The sequence below is a fragment of the Akebia trifoliata genome, unplaced genomic scaffold (genome assembly GCF_017979445.1).
Source record: "Akebia trifoliata isolate Shusen 1 unplaced genomic scaffold, ASM1797944v1 Contig01401_ERROPOS500000, whole genome shotgun sequence".
NCBI classification, from domain to species: domain Eukaryota; kingdom Viridiplantae; phylum Streptophyta; class Magnoliopsida; order Ranunculales; family Lardizabalaceae; genus Akebia; species Akebia trifoliata.
Genome location: NW_028237691.1, coordinates 430,287 through 449,423, shown reverse-complemented (window position 1 = coordinate 449,423; position 19,137 = coordinate 430,287). Strand labels below are relative to the sequence as shown.

The following is a 19,137-nucleotide window of genomic DNA, read 5'->3' as shown; positions in this document are numbered from 1 at the left end:
ACTCCTCAACGAACAGAACAAATATGATCTAAGTGGCACCTAGAAAATTTCATAGATTAAATAACCTTAGAAAAACACTGAAACCAGGCTCGCAGGGACTGCTTCAGGTCATACAAGGATTTAAGAAGGCGACATAACTTCCTAAAATACCCCCCCTTGAAGACAAAACCTACGAAGAAGAGAGTTCATATAAATAACTTCATTCAAATCACTATTTAGAAAGACATTCTTCACATTAAGTTGGTGAAGTGGCCAAGAATTACACACAGCTAATGAGACAAGAAGTTGAATAGTAGAGAATTTGGCAAAAGAGTAAACGTGGTACCAAAATCTTTTCTTGGAGTTCGTGTAATCCCTTTATTAACTAAGCGGGCCTTATACTTGTCAACAGTGCCATTGGCAAGATATTTCACAATGAAAACTCATTTACAATCAACGATCTGCTCTCTAGATAGGAGACTAACTAGCTTTCAAGTATTATTTTTTTGTAAAGCATCCATCTCAACAGTTATAGCTTTAGTCTACTGAGGGGCTCGCGAAGCATTTGATACAGACTGAGGAACTCGAATAGAATTAGTAACTGTAAGATAGGCCTAATAAGAGGAAAAAAGACCTTGATAGAAAACAAACTAGACAATATGATGATTAGTAGCACACCCCTGCTTACCTTTGCAATGAGTAATAGGTAAGTGAGAGTCAAAAATAGAAAGGATAAGAGCATGTATATGTGTAGAGGTAGGAGATGATATACCTAAATCAAAAGAAGAGGTTGGCAAAACTGTAAAGGAGCAAGGGCAACTATTGTAGACGTTAAGAGTCAACGAAGATGGAAAAAAATTTGCAGACGATAGCATTATAAGAAACGGTTCCTGCAAAGTTGGAGAGTCCTGCAAAATAAATGTGGGATAGAAGACTGGAACATTTTCAAAAAAAGTAACATCAAGAAAATATATGACACAGTGATAAATGGGAACATAACACCAATACGCCTTTAACATAGAGGAGTAATTCAAGAAAATACGTCGAATAGCTTTGTCTTCCAGTTTTATGCGATGGGGAGTCCTATCCTGAATAAAGCACGTACACCCAAAGACTTGAGGCGTAATAGAGAAGAGAAGGCTATTAGGTTGGGGAATTATGATTGGATTCATCATCAAGGTATCATGTATATATAAATCCTCATGGTTATCAAAGTGACTACCTTGAGTGAACTCGTTTTGTCCAGGTATAATATCCGAGGAAAATCAATTATCTATGTGGTATGGTTAATTGAAAGAACTAGATGTCGGTACCCAATAAAAATTTTGAGAATTACACATATTGGCCTGCGTAGATAGAGCATGGGCAGACTCGAACAATACTCGGGAGAATGACCATAATTATCACATAAGACTCACAGGATTCATGATTCTCTCCTAAACTCCATGACGATGTAAATCTACTTGAGGTTTTGTATCTATTTTAACATACACTACAGACCCGCATAGAAAACAATGATGAATTCACACAATGTTTTATGGGTTCTATAGACTAGACAACCCCTAACTGTTTCAAAAGAATAATCTGAGCTTCCAGCCCAATTATATGAAATCAAAGTCAGGCAATTTAACCCCCAGATAAGAAACGGTGCACAATACGAAGCAAAGGCACTTTTAAATCACCTCTTCGTTTAGAATAGGTAATTTATCCCCCTAATACAATAGGGTACAACGAAGAAATATCTTGCTTAGGCACCAACCTTTATCAAGAAGTGCAATTGGAGCAACTCAGACTAGTTTCACCTATTGAACTCGATGGGACCTAAAATCAAGTCTAACTAAATTTTAATTAATTTTTTGCTATGAATTTAATTCTTCCTAAAAAGACAAGAAATTGGTGATAAAATCCAATTCTTATCTTATAATGTCATCCTAGTAAGGGTGACTTTTTTACTAAATGTAAATCCAAGTATTCAGGAATAATCAAACAAAAGCAGTACAGAAACCCATTAACTGAAGTTTCGTGAGGGGAACAAGTCTTACATCCCGTTCTAGAAGGGGGATAAACTAGTTGAGTCGACTCGGGCCACCTACACCAATTTCAGTGTATGAACCCGAGAAACCAAGACAGTTACGTCCCACTTTCGTCCTTCCCTAAATCTATTACACTCCAAGCCTTCTCGAATTAATAAAATAAAATTTTAACTCTTAACTTTGAACTTTATAAAATTAAAACCTACTACAAGTTTAATCTAAAAAGAAAAAAAAAATTATTTTTTTTCGTCAAAGAACAAAATCCGGATGATCGAATAAATTCTCCAACCACGTTACTTCTCATCAAATCCTTCGACTGAAAACAGAAGATAAATCCAAGTAAAAAATCCATAAAACCTACTATTTCATTCAATTCCTCGAATCTACAAAATTTCACTATAAAAATCCAAGATGTGAACCTTGAGATTTGATCGCACCGCCCAGGTTGACCAAGGCGCCGCGATGAAATTCTGACAAAAATCAAAAAAAAATTTAGGGTTTTGCTCGTGTGTGATTCAGAAATCCAACAAAAAAAAATTTTCGAATTTTTCTGAAAAATAAAACTTTGATTTGCAGAAATCTTAATCGAAATTTTGTTAAAAAGGTATTGGATGAAACTGTTGTCTTTGGAAGTGATCGCCAATTTGTTCAAGCTGTGGTTATGAATCAATAAGAATAATATAACAAAAATATAAAAACCTTTACAAGCAAAGGTCGATCCATAAAGACAACACTATCCAATTATCCTTCTAATTTAAAACCAATTAAAGACTACGAGTAACCAATTAAAAACTAATTTAGAAATAAATAATTAAACTAATGAAATATAGAAACTATAAAACAAATGTTAGATCAGTCAAATCCACTCTAACAAATATAATAAATAAAACAAGTTCGAATCGTTTTTATCTTAATCTACTCAAACAAAGTTAATGCCCGTAGATTGGAAAGTGAATCTAGTTTAGCACACACAATAATTGAAAAGTATGATTCCTTTTCAAATGAACAAATATAGACATCTAAAATCAATTATAGCAACTCAACATGATTTAACTTGACCTTATCTAAGATTAAACCATTAGAATTCTCGATAATTTAAAATAGATATTCAATACTTATAAACAAAAAGTAAATCAATTAAAAATATTAAAATATGATATATCAGAACATGTTGATTCATTATATTTTGTTTTGGCTTCATTAACCTCTTTAACATATATTTAACTAAGAAATATTACAAAATCAATCAAAGAAAAATAAAAATGGAGAGATAAGAAAAAAAGAATTTATCTTTATTGATCTTGGAATCGAATCTGGCAAAGTCTCATTACAAAATTGAAGTTAAGAAAAGAACAGGAAAATAAAAACCTAATTTTAAATTATTCTGAGATTTTTTCTATCTTTCCTTCCTCCCCTTTAAGTTTTGATCTAAATTCATACGATTTTGTAACTTAATTTCAATCAAAACTATTTTCCACCACCAACATACTATACGAATCTTGAGGAGAGTTGCACTATTTACTACACCACCCTACTCAACCTGAGCACCGCAATCCATGAGGGCCCACTGAGTCTGGGTTTTGATCTTTTAACTTTATTTGGATTCGTAATTGCAATGAACGCTTTGACTTCTAGAAATTTACGATTTTTTCCTGTTACACGAAAATAACTGTAATTAATTCAAAAATACATCATTTAATTAAAATCAATAGTTATTGTGGACTAAAAATGAATAATATCTAATTAGAGGATTTACTATAAATTTTATCCATAATGTCTATGAAATTAAAGTTTTAAAAACCATTTTCTAGACCTTAATTGACATCTACTGCTGTTTTCATAGGGATTTTTTTTTTTAATTTGAATAAACAAACCCTAACGTAAGGTAGAAACACAACACAGAAAGATTATCGCTGAATGTGATTACATCCTTATCATAACATACGATAAAAAGGAAAAAATAAAGATTAAAACACCCTCGAAAGGAAAAATTCGAATGAGATTGCTCTAGGTTAAGATTTAGTGAATAAAGAAGAGAAAAATGAGAAGAACCAATGAGGGAGGGCAAAATTCCTTATGTTTGATACCAAAAAGAATTTGAGAAAAATGATAGTCAAGTCTCAATCTAAGAGCTTGACATGAATTTATAATAATAATAAAGTCAAAAGACAAAACTACCCTTCTAAATAATAAAAAAATAAAAACTTTTACTAAAATAATAACTATAACTAAAACAACTAGACAACTAGATTATTTCCAATACCCTTAACCAACAGAGTGTTGGGCATAATGGCAAGAGGGTCTTGAATTCACTCCCCCATTGGCTGCCCACCTGGATTTACCCTGGCTTAAATGGTACGTGTGGTTTGTAGGGGTATTGAACGTACCCTAGGGATTTGAGCAAGTTATGGTTCTCTAAGAGGCCAGTTGCCTCGCCCCTACCAAGAGGGCCTACGGATCACAACACTTAACCCATCAAGACAAAAAAAAAAAAAAAAAAAAAAAGATACCATGTCCACCCAAAGAATCAAATTTGTTGAACTTGTCAACATCTCGGTGATAGATTCTCATTACACAGCAAATCAATTGCATTTGAAATGTTTAAGAACACAGATTGGTGACCCAAGGAAATCTTCTACAAAAACATTTTTTGTTTTGTACTAGACTGATTTCTTGCATTGCAAATGATGCCCGGAGACCAAGTTGGTAGAAGAATCGAAGGCCAACTAACAAGGAAATACAACTCCTTCAGTCTTTTAAGTTTATATCAGCTGAAAGTTAAGAGGGACTGTCAAAGAGATACTTGGTGTGAGAAAACATCTTGTTTCATAGGGCAGTGAGAGCATCTACAAAAGACTACTTTTCACAATCATGTGAGAATCAAGCAACCAATAAGAATGCTCATTTTCATATAACAATCAATCAATAAGAACAATATCCTTCACTATTTCATATAAGATATGATACTAATTAATTAATTTCAGTCAACAATCAAATATATTACATAAAACACAAACTACTCCGTGAAGGTCGAATCAGTGATCCAACTTTCAGACCTAACTTACAAACTTTAATCTGAATAACTTGTAAATCGTTCTCCGGAGAGGTTTTCAACACCTCAGCCTGAAACAGTTCATATAAGCTCAATTCTTAAAATGGAATTAAAAACTATAACAGGTGAATAAAAATGTAGTAAGGGTTAATAGGCAAAAATATACCATCTTTTTTTTAATAATTAGAATAGGCCAAAATAAACCACCAAATGACAGCATTTAGAAAGGGACATTGATGAGGGAATCAACCACTGAGAAACTGATGAGGCTATCTCTTACTTTGTTAGATCTACTGTTCAAGAAGACCCATCTATTCTTGTAGGCTTGAAGCTCGAGCTATATTCATCTCATCTCTGCAATAATTCAGTAGGCACAAGGGGCACCAACCAACCAGCTTTGATCAATATCTCCACTACTTTCCAGGAAGAAACTTGCAAACTGATGTCTAGAATGCTGAAATACACTACTGTTTTTATGGGTAAGGCTGGACATGAATCTGCTACTTCAGTTTTTATTGATCATTTATGTAGCATTTCAAGACCCATTGCATTTCTATGGAAGATCTGTTATGAGTTTTCATCATTGTCAATGCTAGATTGATATTTGGAATCAAGTAAAATCCTATAATCCTATGTCCATTCTCAGATCTCAGACTACACTAAAATGATATCAGATCAAGTTCCATTGTTGCGATTTGATACTAGAATAAATATTGTAGTCTTGGTCAGACCTAAACAGATAGAGAGCAAATAGATGAGTTTGCAAGAGATTGCCCGTCCTGACAACAGTGCAAGTTGATAAGGTCATTAGATGCTAATTGTGGAGTATGGGATGTTCAGAGTAGGAGAGATGACCCTAGTGGTCTGCCTAAACCAAATCAATGGTGACCATTTAAGAGCGTAAAGGGAAGCAACATGAATATCACTAATGACCACCACTCCATTTAACATCAACAAAAGAAATGTAAAAGCAAAATGACAACCAACAGAAGAAAAAAAAAATGTAAAAGAATTCAATCAAATCATTAAAATACTATCACTGGATCTCAGTAGGAAATAGTCATCTTGAATCCATTCTATGGAATTTCAGATAGATAACGCAGTTTAGGAATAACATCACTGATCCAGTAAATTTTAGCATGTCTATAGTAAAAACAATGAAAACGAAGCATCTCAGATTGAAATTTTCCCATAGTTTTCTTCATTAGCAATCAAAGTGCAAGGATAACGAAAGGAAGCAGTACATCATTGATGCCGTCATTAAAGCCCCACCTTTACACTTAAACCAATAAATAAATAAAAAACAAAAAATATCAAGAAAGCAAGCATGTTGATGATATAGGCCAGACCATAATGTCATTAATTGAGAATCACCATATATGGTAGTTGTATACCACTAACATTATTCAATTCTTTGTAGAGCTAAATCTTATTTCAAGGCATGGGTCTTCAAATTGTACTTGATGGAACAACAAAACGATATCACTAACGCCCACTACTTCAAGTCAGTAAAAGGAAGCTGGAAATAAAAACACTAGTAAAGAATTCAATCAAAATATGAAAATAATGTATCTAGGTCTCAGTAGGTAGTAGTAATCTTAATCCTTACTATGGAGTTCCAGATAGATAATGCAATTTAGGAATAGCATCACTGAACCAGAAACAGTAAATATGAGAACGAGGTAGGAGAACTATCAAAGCCCCACCTTTACGCTTAAACCAATAATTATAAATAAATAAATAAAACAAAACTATCAAGAAAGCAGACATGTTGATAATATAGGCCAGATTATAATGTAATTGATTGGAAGGTGTCAGCTGGCTTAGTTGGTAAAGTTTAAGGGCGATAATACCATAGACCTGATTTCAATTCCCGCCATCACCGATTATTGATCTCATTAAAAACAGACTTATGGATCCAAAAATAAATGAATAAATAAATAATGTTATTGATTAACAATAACCACAAATTGTATCGTTATATACTTAACTATTTCAATTCTTTGTAGAGCTATATCTTCTTTGAAGCCACGGGGGGTCTTCAAATCTTCCTTGAAGAACAACAAAATGAATATAACTAACACCCACTCTACTTTAAGCTCAGTAAAAGGAAGCTAAAAGCAAAATGAAAAAAAAAATAAAATAAATAAAAGAATGAAATCAGAACAAGAAAATACTGTCACTGGATCTCAGTAGGTAAGAGTCATCTTGAATCCGATGAAGTTTCAGATAGATAACGCAGTTTAGCAATAGCTTCACTGATTCAGAAAGAGTCGCACTGCGTTTGGATAGAGCTTCTTGACGAGTTCTACTCCTGCGGGGAGCTATTAAACGTTTGGATAGAGCTCCTTGACATTTTTGCTCTCGCGAAGAGAGGTTTTTGCTCTTGCGTGGAAAGGTTTTTACTCTTTGTTGAGAAGCTATAAAAACCTGATCTTGCGCAGAGAGGTGTATCCACACAGGGCCTAAGCTTGTGCTTGGTAAAATAGAAGAAAACAAGCATCTTAGACTTAAATTTCCCCATAGATTTCTTCACTAGCAATCAAAGTGCGAAGATAACGAAAGGAAGCAACACATCATTGATGCTGTCATAATTGATTTATTAAATCAAATTAAGAATAAAAAGAGGTAGAAGTCAAAACACCACCTTTACACATAAACCAATAATATAAAAGAACTATCAAGAAAGTAAGCACATTGATAATATAGGCTAGATCATAATGTAATCAATTGAATAGTGCCAGCTAGCATAGTTGGTAAAGTTTATGGGTGATGATAGCATAAATCTAGGTTCAATTCCCGCCTTCACTAAGTTACTGATCTCATTAAAAACAGGCTTACCCATCCAAACCATAATAGTAATAACATCAGAAATTAACAATGACCACATACATGGTCATATATCACAAACGTTATTTAATTCTTTGTAAAGCTATATAAGGCATGGATCATCAGATCTTACTTGAGGAAATCATAACATCCACCACTCTACTTTAAGTGCAGTAAAGGTAAGCTAAAAGGAAAATCCTTGTGTGGATTGGAAATGGACTATCTCAAAAGAAACTTGTGGCTTCCATGACATAATTTTTTATCACCCGATATGATATTCAAAACTTGAACAAAAGAATATGAATCATAAATGTGATTTCCAATTAAAATATAAACTTGATGGTCAATCATGGTGTTCACTGTTCCAGTATCATAACAGGAACATTGTTCTACTACATAGCTAACAGCCTCATTCATGATGAGATGCATCCAGCCCCAATGCTCTAATAAAAGTAGATTAGTATACAAAGCAACAACAGAATGATGTAAAAACCAAAGGAAACCCGAATGGATAACACAAACCAAGAATTCAAGCACATCAAATGAATCAAATGACCCACTTCACTCTTTATGAAACACATTAAGGAATAAATGTGTATAATCGGTCTGAGAGTCAATTGGGACCTAATAGAAGAGCTCCCATTGTGACACAAGGTAAACCGAGACAGCTTCAATCCTCAGTATGATAACTCGGTAGTAGGTGGTGACCGTTGAAGAGAGTAAAGGGAAGCAATACGACTGAGGAGTAATGGTTCAATGGAGAATGTGTTGTCCTAACATGTTATCTTTATGGGGTTTAGCAAGGTGAAATGGCCAACATATCTTGTTGTCAATCAATTAAAAAAAATACATATCTTGATGTCAAGTCCAACCATGTCACTGGTGGCATCCCACTGAGAGCCCATACCATCACCGCCAATGTGGGGCTACGCTAGTGGTTGAACCTGCAGTAATACAGCATGACATCGATGAACAATAGCAGGTTGAACAACAGCATTATTTAATTCTTTGTAGAGCTATATCTTCTTTCAAGGCATGGGTCTTCAGATCTTACTTGGAGAACGACAAACAAATATCACCACTCTGCTCAAGATCAACAAAGTGAATAAAGCAAAATGACAACCAACAAAAAAAAAAAAAGTAAAAGAAATCAATCAAAAAATGAAAATACGGTCCCTGGATCTCAGTAGGAAATAGTCATCTTGAATCCATTCTATAGAGTTTCAGATAGATAACGCAGTTTAAGAATAACATCACTGATCCAGCAACATTAAGTACGTGCATGGTAAAAAAAAAACAACAAAAACAAGCATCTCAGACTGAAATTTCCCCATAGTTTTCTTCACTGGCAATCAAAGTGCAAGGATAACGAAAGGAAGCAGTACATCATTGATACTGTCATAAATAATTTATTAAATCACAATTAGAACAGAGCCCATACCATCTTTTTTGAATCAAGTTATTCATAATGGAATAACATCCAAACCGGCATCGAGTCCATTGTGTTTGGATCAGCTAAAGAAAAAAAAATTAAGAACTCTCATCTCATCTCAGTGTTCAAGTGAGGTTGCCTTGTTTGAAGTTTTAAGTCAATCATGACAAGTTTAGGAACTTGGGATTCATTGTTATTGTTGCAGAGAGAGAGAGAGAGGCAACTCATCCAACAAGATCTCTACCTGATTTTAAATCTAACTTGGATGAAGGCGGACAGCTAGAATGAAGATTCTGATGGGGATTTTTCATATCTGAGTGATAGAAATTATCAAGAAGATGTTGGCTTCGAAGTAGTAGGAATTATCAAGACGATTGTTTGAATGAGATTTAAGTTTGGAAGTTTCTTTTCTCTTCTTTTTGTATTGTTTATGAGGAAGAAGATAATATGATAGGATAGGATGGGTGAGAGGAAGAGAGATTTGTCAGATTAGAAGTAGAAGAAATGGAATAGGAAACTTACCAGATCCTTGCCATCGACGTTGCGGCCATCGATCCACATTCACAGACCTTGTTTGCCGCACCAACAGAGCGAGAGGGCCAAGGTGTTATGTCGATCCTTTTATTAATAGGTTGAGAAGAAATTAGGGTTGTCAACGGGTCGGTTATGAGTTGGTTCCACGAATACCCATTACTGGAAGTTAAAGGATAATGTTAAACGCACCATAATTATTCATTAGGCAACCCCGTGTACGAAAGCACCCCAATAAATCTGTTTTTGAGATTAGGGCACCCCAGTCGATGAAAGCACCCCCATTGGAACAGGCATCACTGTCAGAGTTCCTCCAAAAATCCGACGTTCTTCTTCATTTTTGGCCCACTACATGTTAATATATACTAGCGGAACACCCTATCGAGTAAGTTTTATTCTTTTTTATTTTCATTTTCTTTCTCATGAGTGGCACCACCACCATGTTGAGCATCATGAATACCACTTGTTCGATGTTCTATTTGAATTTTTACCTTGAGTTCGATGCTTTGTGATATAGACCAAGTGTTCGATGAAATGCATCATCAAACACTTATGTTGTAGTATGTATTGATAGATGATTGGTTATGTACGTCAAGTGGACAATTGGTGTTATGTACACCAAGTGATTAATAAAATACATTATTGAACACTTATGTTTTGATAAAGTGGCAGTGTTATGGACTAGCGTATATGTTACTCTGTCAATTGTGTTTAGGCTATGGCAAGAGGAAAAAAATAAAAAGGAATGCTTTCTATTTCTTCAAATGTAAAACCTTGTCAAGTTCCTCCGACAACTTCTAAAAGAAGGCATTTTGTGCTTGTAGAAGAGGAAGAATATGAAACACATGCAAAACATAAACATGGAGAAGAAAACAAAGATGAATAAGAGGAGGAAGAGAAAACGTTGATGAAAAAGAGGAAGAAAGAAAATGAAGATGAAGAAGAGGGAGTACATGAAAATGAATAATTCCTTGGAAGTCTAGAAGATTCATCATTGCTCAAAAGTTACAAGAATCATGTAGCTTTCTCTATTTAGAATAATAAGGTATTCGATATTTTTTATTAAGTTTATTATATATAAAAATGGGTGTTTATGTTTATTATAACTTTGATTATGTAGGAACGCTCGGTTCTATGTTGCTTCAATCATTCACATAAGCTTAAGACGTGGAGTCTGCATAAGAAGGGTAGTGAAGTTAGAACTCGGGTGAAGAATTCGAGCATACACAACTTGGTTCTTTACGGATATAAATCTGTTAGGATTTATAGGGAACGTACCTTCTTGTCACAACGGAGATCTGAAGCTTAAGTCGTGTCACGTTGAGTCGATCGTCAGAGATCGGAAGTCCAAAAAATCCGTTACGTCGACACTTCTAAAGTTGTTGCTGTTTCCACCCCTTAAACCCTAGGGTCCTCTTGATAGAAAACCAAAAAACTGCTACTTAGAAAGAAGAAGTTTTAGAATCAGATATTCTGTCATGTTTTTTTTTTTTGTTCTTTCTTTCACGTCCCCCACTTATCTATTTATAGAGAAAAAAAGAAAATAGTTGTACCCTCATATTCTAATAGGGACTCAACTTTATTAAGACTCTGTAGACACCCCATTTTTGCACTCGCCTGATTAATCAACTCGTCAACCCGATCGCAATGGTTCTCAATGATGGATGTTTATTCTAATGCTTTATTTTGTTACCAGATATGTTTCAGAAATCCGGATGAGGTATCTCGAACTGACAAAACTTAGAAACCACGCTACGTTAGGAAAATACGACCCCAGGAACATAGAAATCATCATTTTGCAGACCAAAAAGAAGCTTCACGATAAAAATCACTAAAAATGATCAAATTACCAAAATACCCCTAACATCAAAACAACCCTAGAGCCTACATTACGCTTAGGAAAACCCATTCAAACACATAAAACAACAAATCGAAACCAAATAAATCATTTCGCTAATTTTCACAGAATTTGACAAAATTACGAAAATACCCCTCATAAAATTCACGATCATTTCACACAAAAAATTTCATAAATGAACTAAGAAGTGTATGTATGTTTAGAAAGTTCACACACAGAGCATTGAAATTTGTGTCAACTACAAGCAGTTTTTAAAGTAAAAAAATAAAGAACATAAGTGCTGAAAATTGACATGTCCTAAGCGAGCATGTCATAAATCAAGAGTCTGAGATGAAAACGTATGGCTTCTAGAGGATGGAAGTATAAAGGTCGAAACAACAACAGGTTGAGATCCAAATAAGTACAGCCCATCCCTCTCATACCCCTTGCAAAAAATCATCTTCAAAATCTTCAAAGTCAGGTCTTGAAAAATACAATGAGTAGGAAAAAAAGTAACTAAGCAATTTTGAGACTTAGTAATACTACTCACGGACAAAATATTAAAAGATAGGTGAGAGACATGAAGACAAAATCTAGGAAAATCCCAGAGGATAAGGGGGTGATACCCTTGCTGTGGATAGGGATAAGAGATCTATTAACAAGGCGAACCTCCCAATAGGTTGTAAAAAAAAAATAGAAGAAATAAAATGACTAGACTCACCGATCATGTGATCAGAGACACTAGAATCAATAACACATGTCAGAGGAGTAAAACCAGACTGAGTGGCATGAAAATCAAAAGATGTACCTGGAAGTGTAGTAATTGAAGCCACAGTCGGAGATGAATGAGTGTCAGTATGAATCTGATCGTGAATAATAGTGACAATCTAAGTCTGTAGCTATTGCAAATCAATAGTGTCAAGTGAAGACGGAGGATCAATGAAAGGAGCAAATTGTCCCAAAGATGAAGTGGCAGGAGATTGCAATAGATGTGGATAAAGTTGAAAGTAGCGGGCCTTCTCATGGCCATCATTCCCACAATGACTGTAAGTAAGGCCACTCCCTTTGCCACGACCACAGTTATCATGGTCACTATTCCCAGTTCTCGGGGGTACGAGTGTTGGGAAAATTCGAGTTAGCTGCTAGAGCCATCAAATCTGTAGTGGAAACAGAAAAAATGTCAGAGACCTGAGTTTGAAAAGGAACAATACAATGATAATGTTTATCATTGTCAATAGTCGCAAATATTTCAAATAAAGGAGGTAAAGAGTAGTATTAAGGATTTAGGTCTGAAGTGCCTCAAACTCAGGTCATAAACCCATGAGAAACTGGTATGTCTATTGTCGACCAATCCTCTTAACCACAAACCTAGCTGCTTCTATAGATAACTCAGTCATAGACTCATAATAAGAAAGCTCCTCCCAATAAAACTAAAGAAACCCAAAATAATCAACTACACTATGTGTTCCTTAGGTAATGTCTCAGTAAAGTTCATAAACCCATGAGTCTTCCTAACGTGAGCATATGTCTGAGTTTGTGCTGACCACAATGATAAAACAGTTTCGTGATACATAAACATGGTATAGATCCGCTATTCCATTGAGTTAAATAGTAATCTAAGAATAGTGCAGTTATCGATCTCCCATTGATCAAATTTGATATCAGTGAGTAGTGGTTTAGTGACGTTGCCCAAAAGCCATCCAGATTTACCTCTACTACCCAAATAAAGTCACAAAGACCGAGACCAAGATTGGAAATTTCGACATTCTAGTTAGGCATTGGTATACGCTAAATTGAGGAATTTGTCCCAAGGATTGTGGTAGAATCCTTAGTCTCGTGAGTTGTCGTCATTGTGCATTATGAACAATAAGAAACTTTGGGTCAAAGAGAGATTTCTCATAGTAGTACTGTCGAAGGACAACAACAAGAACCTTTGTTACTATCGTATACAGCCACTCCTATTATGACAAGGTAGAAAAATTACTCTTGATTGCTATCGACAACACTGAATTGTTAATAATCGTTGTCAACAGCACCAAAACAGTCACTGTTGATGTCGTAAGGCATCAAACACTAACTTAGTTGCTATCGTAGGGTAGAAAAATGGCTAATAGTTGATGTCATAGCACCCAGAACAACCATTGTTGTTGTTGTAGGCAAAAATGATGCTATTAGAGGTTGTCGCAGCACCCAAAACAACAACTATTATTGTCGTAGGACACCAAACACTAGCATAGTTGCTGTCGTATACACCTAAGCAGTCATTGTTGCTATTGTAAGGCGAAAAAGTGGCTAATAGTTGATGTCGCAGCACCTAAAATAGCAACTACTGTTGTCATAGGCAGAAACAATGCTAATAATTGTTGTCGCACACTCTAAACATAGATGTTCAAGCTGTAGTTATGAATCAATAAGAATAATAGAACAAAAATATAAAAACATTGGCAAGCAAGGGTCGTTCCACAGAGACAACGCTATCCAATTATCTTTCTAACTTAAAACCAATTAAAGACTACGAGTAACCAATTAAAAATTAATTTAAAAATATTTAATTAAACCAATGAAATATAGAAACTATAAGAATAAAAAATGTTAGATCAATCAAATCCATCCTAACAAATATAATAAATAAAATAAGCTCGAATCGTTTTTATCTCAATCTACTCAGACAAAGTTAATGCCCATTATTCAAAAAGTGAATCTGATTTAGCACACACAATAATTAAAAACAATGATTCCTTTTTAAATGTACAAATATAAACATCTAAAATCAATTACCAGAACTAAGCATAATTTAACTTGACCTTATCTAAGATTAAACCATCAGAATTTTCGATAATTTAAAATAGACATTCAATACTTATAAACAAAAAGTAAATCAATTAAAAACATTAAAGCATGATAGATTCAGAACAAGTTCATTTATTATATTTTGCTTGAGCTTCATTGACCTCTTTAATTGAGGTTTAGCCAAGAAACATTATAAAATCAATCAAAAAATAAAATAAAAAGAGAGAGATGAGAAAAGAAGAATTTATCTTTATTGATTTTGGAACTGAATTTAGCAAAGTCTCCTTACAAAATCAAACTTAAGAAAAGAACAAAAAAATAAAAACCAAATTCTAAACTATTCAGAGATTTTTCTATCTTTCTCTACATCTTCCTATCCTCTTTATTGAGATCTAGTCTGGTCCCTTATTTATAGACACTAAATTAGGATTTTTTGAGGTTTTGGATAACTTTTTGAATTCGCACGATTCTATAACATGATTTTAGTCCAAATATTTTTTCGCCGCTAACATACTGTACGAATCTCGAGGGAGTCATGCACTATTCATCACATCGCCCTACCCAACCTAGCCACCATGGTCCATGAGGTCCCACTGGGTCTTGGTTTGTTGACTTTATTCGGATCCGTGATCGTAATGAATGCTTCGACTTTTATCTGATTCGTCTCCAGAAATTTGCGATTTTTTCTTGTTACACGAAAATAATTGTAATTAGTTTCAAAATACATCATTTAATTAAAATTAATAATTATTATGAACTAACAATGAATTATATCTAATTAGAGGATTTACTGTAGATTTTATCCATAAAATTTATGAAATTAGGAAATATTGTCCTCAATATGCAAGTAATAAGGAAATAGAGATAAATGTTATATCACACCTGAAATGGATTGAGCATTAATGTACAAAATATTGTTACGGCTCATTTGAAAAGATTTAGAGATAAAATGATAATGTTCAAAATAGTTTTGCATTAAAGAAATCTTACCTAAAATAGAAAAACAACCTAACTATCCTAATATAAGAAATAAAGAAATCATAATCCTTCTTTTTTTATTAACCATTTGTTTCCTCAATTGGTTAGTTCAGATTGAGAGAAAGAAGGAAAACTAAGGTTCTACATGGAAGTATAAACAAAGAAATCCTAACTATACTACTAATCCTAAAAAAATAAAAACATAAGGTTGGCTCCCAAAAACATTAAGTTTAACGTCTTCAATCGGGCCTATCAAAAGGTCTAATTTCTAGATATTTTCCTAACATCTAATTTGACAGATACCTTGATCGACTTCCTACCCTTGATGATAATTAAACAAATTTGTATCGTCCTAAAAACATGCAGAGTATTTTGCAAAATGATCAACATCTTATGTATGTCCTCAGTCATCACCTTGTTGTAACAATTCTCAACCATCGTGTTCCCTAAGAAAACAAAGATTGTAAGACAAACTAGGTCTTTGCAATCTTGTAGAACTATAGGCTAGATGGGATATGAAGTTTGATTTTCTGTACTGACCTTTAAAGAAGTTTCGCACTTGGTAATGGTCAAATTTTCAGAAATTTTCCTTGATTCCTCTTGGACAATATTCTCCTCTGATGGTGGATCAGTTTCCTTAGCCATACTTATACAATCATTGGGAATTTGAAACACGAGTTGGCTCTCGGGGGTTATCTCATTTGAAAATTGATCATTCTCTCTTTGTTTTAAGATTAGTTGGCTTAGTTGGAATTCAACAATTACTATGGTTGGATCTGAAATCTCATTGATTTGTGTTTAGACTTCAATTGATAAGGGTTTATCAATCATTGATAGACAATCATCAAATTCCTCAAAACAATGGAACTGGTTGCTAATGGTATTTTGAAATAATAGTGGATTTTTTGAGATTGAGGTATCCTCAATTTCAAATTAAGCAATTTTCCCTTTTTCTAAAATAGTGTTAGGTGATTCAACTAAGTTCTCAAGCTGACTAAGGCTGGACCAATGTCTTGTTGTTGTTGATTTAACAACTCAGTCATAAAGGACTCTAAGGACATATAAGAGTGATTGAATGTTGACTCTAGTTCTATAACTTTATATTCGAAGAATTATTAAAAATTATAGGATTGTTGGAGAATTATGGTTGGATTCATCATCGAGGTGTCATGTATATATAAATCCTCATGGTTACCAAAGTGACTACCTTATGTGAACTCGTTCTGTCCAGATATAGTATTCGAGGAAAATCAATTATCTATGTGGTATGGTTGGTTAAACGAACTAGGTGTTGACATCCACTAAGAATTTTTAGAATTACGCATATTGGCCTACATAGACTCCATGACGATGATTCTCTCCTAAACTCAATGACGATGTAAATCTGCTTGAGGTTCTATAACTATTTTAACATACAATACGGACCTGCACAGAAAACAAGAATAAATTCACACAATACTTTATGGGTTCTATAGACTAGACAACTCTTAAGTGTTTCAAAGGAATAATCTGAGCTTCCAACCTAGTTCTATGAAATCAGAGTCAGGTAATTTAACCCCCAAATGAGAGGCGGTGCACAATACGAAGTAAGGGCACTCTTAAATCACATCTTCGTCTAGAATAGAGGTAGTCTATCCCCTTAATACAATAGGGTACAACAGGAAAAGATTTTGCTTAGGCACTGACCTTGATCAAGAAATGCAATTGGGGCAACTCAAACTAGCTTTACCTATTGAGCTCGATGAGACCTAAAGTCAAGTCTAACCAAATTTTAATTAATTTTATGTTGTGAATTCAATTCTCCCTAAAAAGATAAGAAATCGATGATGAAATCTAATTCTTATCTTATAATATCATCCTCGTAAGGGTGCCCTTTTTACTAAGTACAAATCCAAGTATGCAAGAATAATCAAATAAAAGCAGTACAGAAACCCACTAACTGGAGTTTCATGGGAAGAACAAGTCTTACCTCTTGTTCTAGACGGGAGATGTACTAGTTGAGTTGACTCGGGCCACCGACATCAATTTCAGTGTACGAACCCGAGAGGCCGAGACAATTACATCCCACTATTATCCTTCCCTAAATTTATTACACTCCGAGCTTTCTCAGATTAATAAAATAAAATTTAAACTCTTAACTTTGAACTTTGTAAAAGTAAAACCTACTACAAGTTTAATCTAAAAGGAAAAAAGAAAAGTTTTTTTTTCGTCAAAGAATCAGATCTGGATAATAATAAATTTTCTAACCACGTCATTTCTCGTCAAATCCTTCGACTAAAAACAGAAGACAAATCATAGTCAAAATTCCATAAACCTACTATTTCATTCAATTTTTGGAATCTACAAAATTTCATTGTAAAAAATCCGAGATGTGAAACTTGAGGTTCGATCGCACCGCTCAGGTTGACCAAGGCACCGCAGTGAAATTCTAACAAAAAAAAAAAGAAAAAATTTAGGATTTTGCTCGCGTGTGATTCAAAAATCCAACAAATTTTTTTTCTAATTTTTCTACAAAATAAAACTTCGATTTGTAAAAATCTTAATCGGAATTTTGTTTAAAATGTATTAGATCAAACCGTTGTCCCCGACAGTGGTCGCCAATTTGTTCAAGCTATAGTTATGAATCAATAAGAATAATATAATAAAAATATAAAAACCTTAACAAGTAAGGGTCGATCCCTAGAAACAACCCTATCCAATTATCCTTCTAACTTAAAACCAATTAAAAACTACGAGTAACCAATTAAAAACTAGTTTTTGAATAAATAATTAAACTAATGAAATATAAGAACTATAAAAAATAAAAATAAAAAATATTAGATCAGTCAAATCCACCATAAAAAATATAATAAATAAAACAAGTTCGAATCGTTTTTATCTCAATCTACTCAGACAAAGCTAATGCCCGTAGATTGGAAAGTTAATCTGGTTTAACACACAATAATTTAAAAGTATGATTCCTTTTTAAATAAATAAATATAGACGTCTAAAATCAATTACAGTAACTAAGTATGATTTAACTTGAACTTATCTAAGATTAAACCATCAGAATTCTCGATAATTTAAAATAGACATTCAATACTTATAAATAAAAAATAAATCAATTAAGAACATTAAAGCATGATAGATTCAGAACAAGTTTATTCATTATATTTTGTTTTGGCTTCATTGAACTCTCTAACGGAAGTTTAGCTAAGAAACATTATAAAATCAATCAAAGAAAAATAAAAAAGGGAAAGATGAGAAAAGAAGAATTTATCTTAATTGATATTGGAATCGAATTTGGCAAAGTCTCTTTACAAAATTGAACTTAAGAAAAGAACAAAAAAATAAAAATCTAATTTTAAATTATTCAGAGATTTTTCTATCTTTCTCTTCACCTCCTTAAGTTCTGGTCTGAATTCGCACAATTTTGTAACTTGATTTCAATCAAAACTCTTTTTCGCCACCAACATACTGTACAAATCTCGATGAGAGTTACACTATTCACTGTACCACCCTACTCAACATGAGCACCGCAGTCCATGAGGGCCCATTGGGTCTGGGTTTTGGTCTGTTGACTTTGTTCGGATCCATGATTGCGGTGAATGCTTTGGATTTTTCTGATTCATCTCCAAAAATTTACGAGTTTTCCTTATTACACGAAAATTACTGTAATTAGTTCCAAAATACATCA

General features: G+C 33.7%; 1 long non-coding RNA gene and 7 other non-coding genes across 10 annotated transcripts; all 8 read right to left on the bottom strand.

Annotated features, from left to right (window-relative positions):
- Positions 1 to 4,886: 4,886 nt before the first annotated feature.
- LOC147380445 (uncharacterized) lies at positions 4,887 to 10,041 on the bottom strand. Of its 3 annotated transcripts, XR_015175321.1 has the most exons (4): positions 9,848 to 10,000; positions 7,056 to 8,976; positions 5,231 to 5,795; positions 4,887 to 5,135 (listed from the first exon to the last, which is right to left on the bottom strand). It is a non-coding gene; the product is annotated as an uncharacterized LOC147380445 (long non-coding RNA). The 3 variants fall into 3 exon arrangements; XR_015175322.1 differs by having other exon boundaries at positions 5,231 to 8,837; positions 9,848 to 10,041; XR_015175320.1 differs by having other exon boundaries at positions 5,231 to 8,976; positions 9,848 to 10,038.
- LOC147380452 (small nucleolar RNA snoR27) lies at positions 6,103 to 6,193 on the bottom strand. The gene has a single exon (XR_015175335.1). It is a non-coding gene; the product is annotated as a small nucleolar RNA snoR27 (small nucleolar RNA).
- LOC147380451 (small nucleolar RNA snoR26) lies at positions 6,231 to 6,322 on the bottom strand. The gene has a single exon (XR_015175333.1). It is a non-coding gene; the product is annotated as a small nucleolar RNA snoR26 (small nucleolar RNA).
- Positions 6,636 to 6,725, bottom strand: LOC147380450 (small nucleolar RNA snoR27). Its single transcript, XR_015175328.1, has one exon. It is a non-coding gene; the product is annotated as a small nucleolar RNA snoR27 (small nucleolar RNA).
- On the bottom strand, positions 7,246 to 7,332 carry LOC147380449 (small nucleolar RNA snoR27). Its single transcript, XR_015175338.1, has one exon. It is a non-coding gene; the product is annotated as a small nucleolar RNA snoR27 (small nucleolar RNA).
- Positions 7,562 to 7,653, bottom strand: LOC147380448 (small nucleolar RNA snoR26). The gene has a single exon (XR_015175332.1). It is a non-coding gene; the product is annotated as a small nucleolar RNA snoR26 (small nucleolar RNA).
- On the bottom strand, positions 9,069 to 9,159 carry LOC147380447 (small nucleolar RNA snoR27). The gene has a single exon (XR_015175337.1). It is a non-coding gene; the product is annotated as a small nucleolar RNA snoR27 (small nucleolar RNA).
- LOC147380446 (small nucleolar RNA snoR26) lies at positions 9,201 to 9,292 on the bottom strand. Its single transcript, XR_015175329.1, has one exon. It is a non-coding gene; the product is annotated as a small nucleolar RNA snoR26 (small nucleolar RNA).
- Positions 10,042 to 19,137: the final 9,096 nt, after the last annotated feature.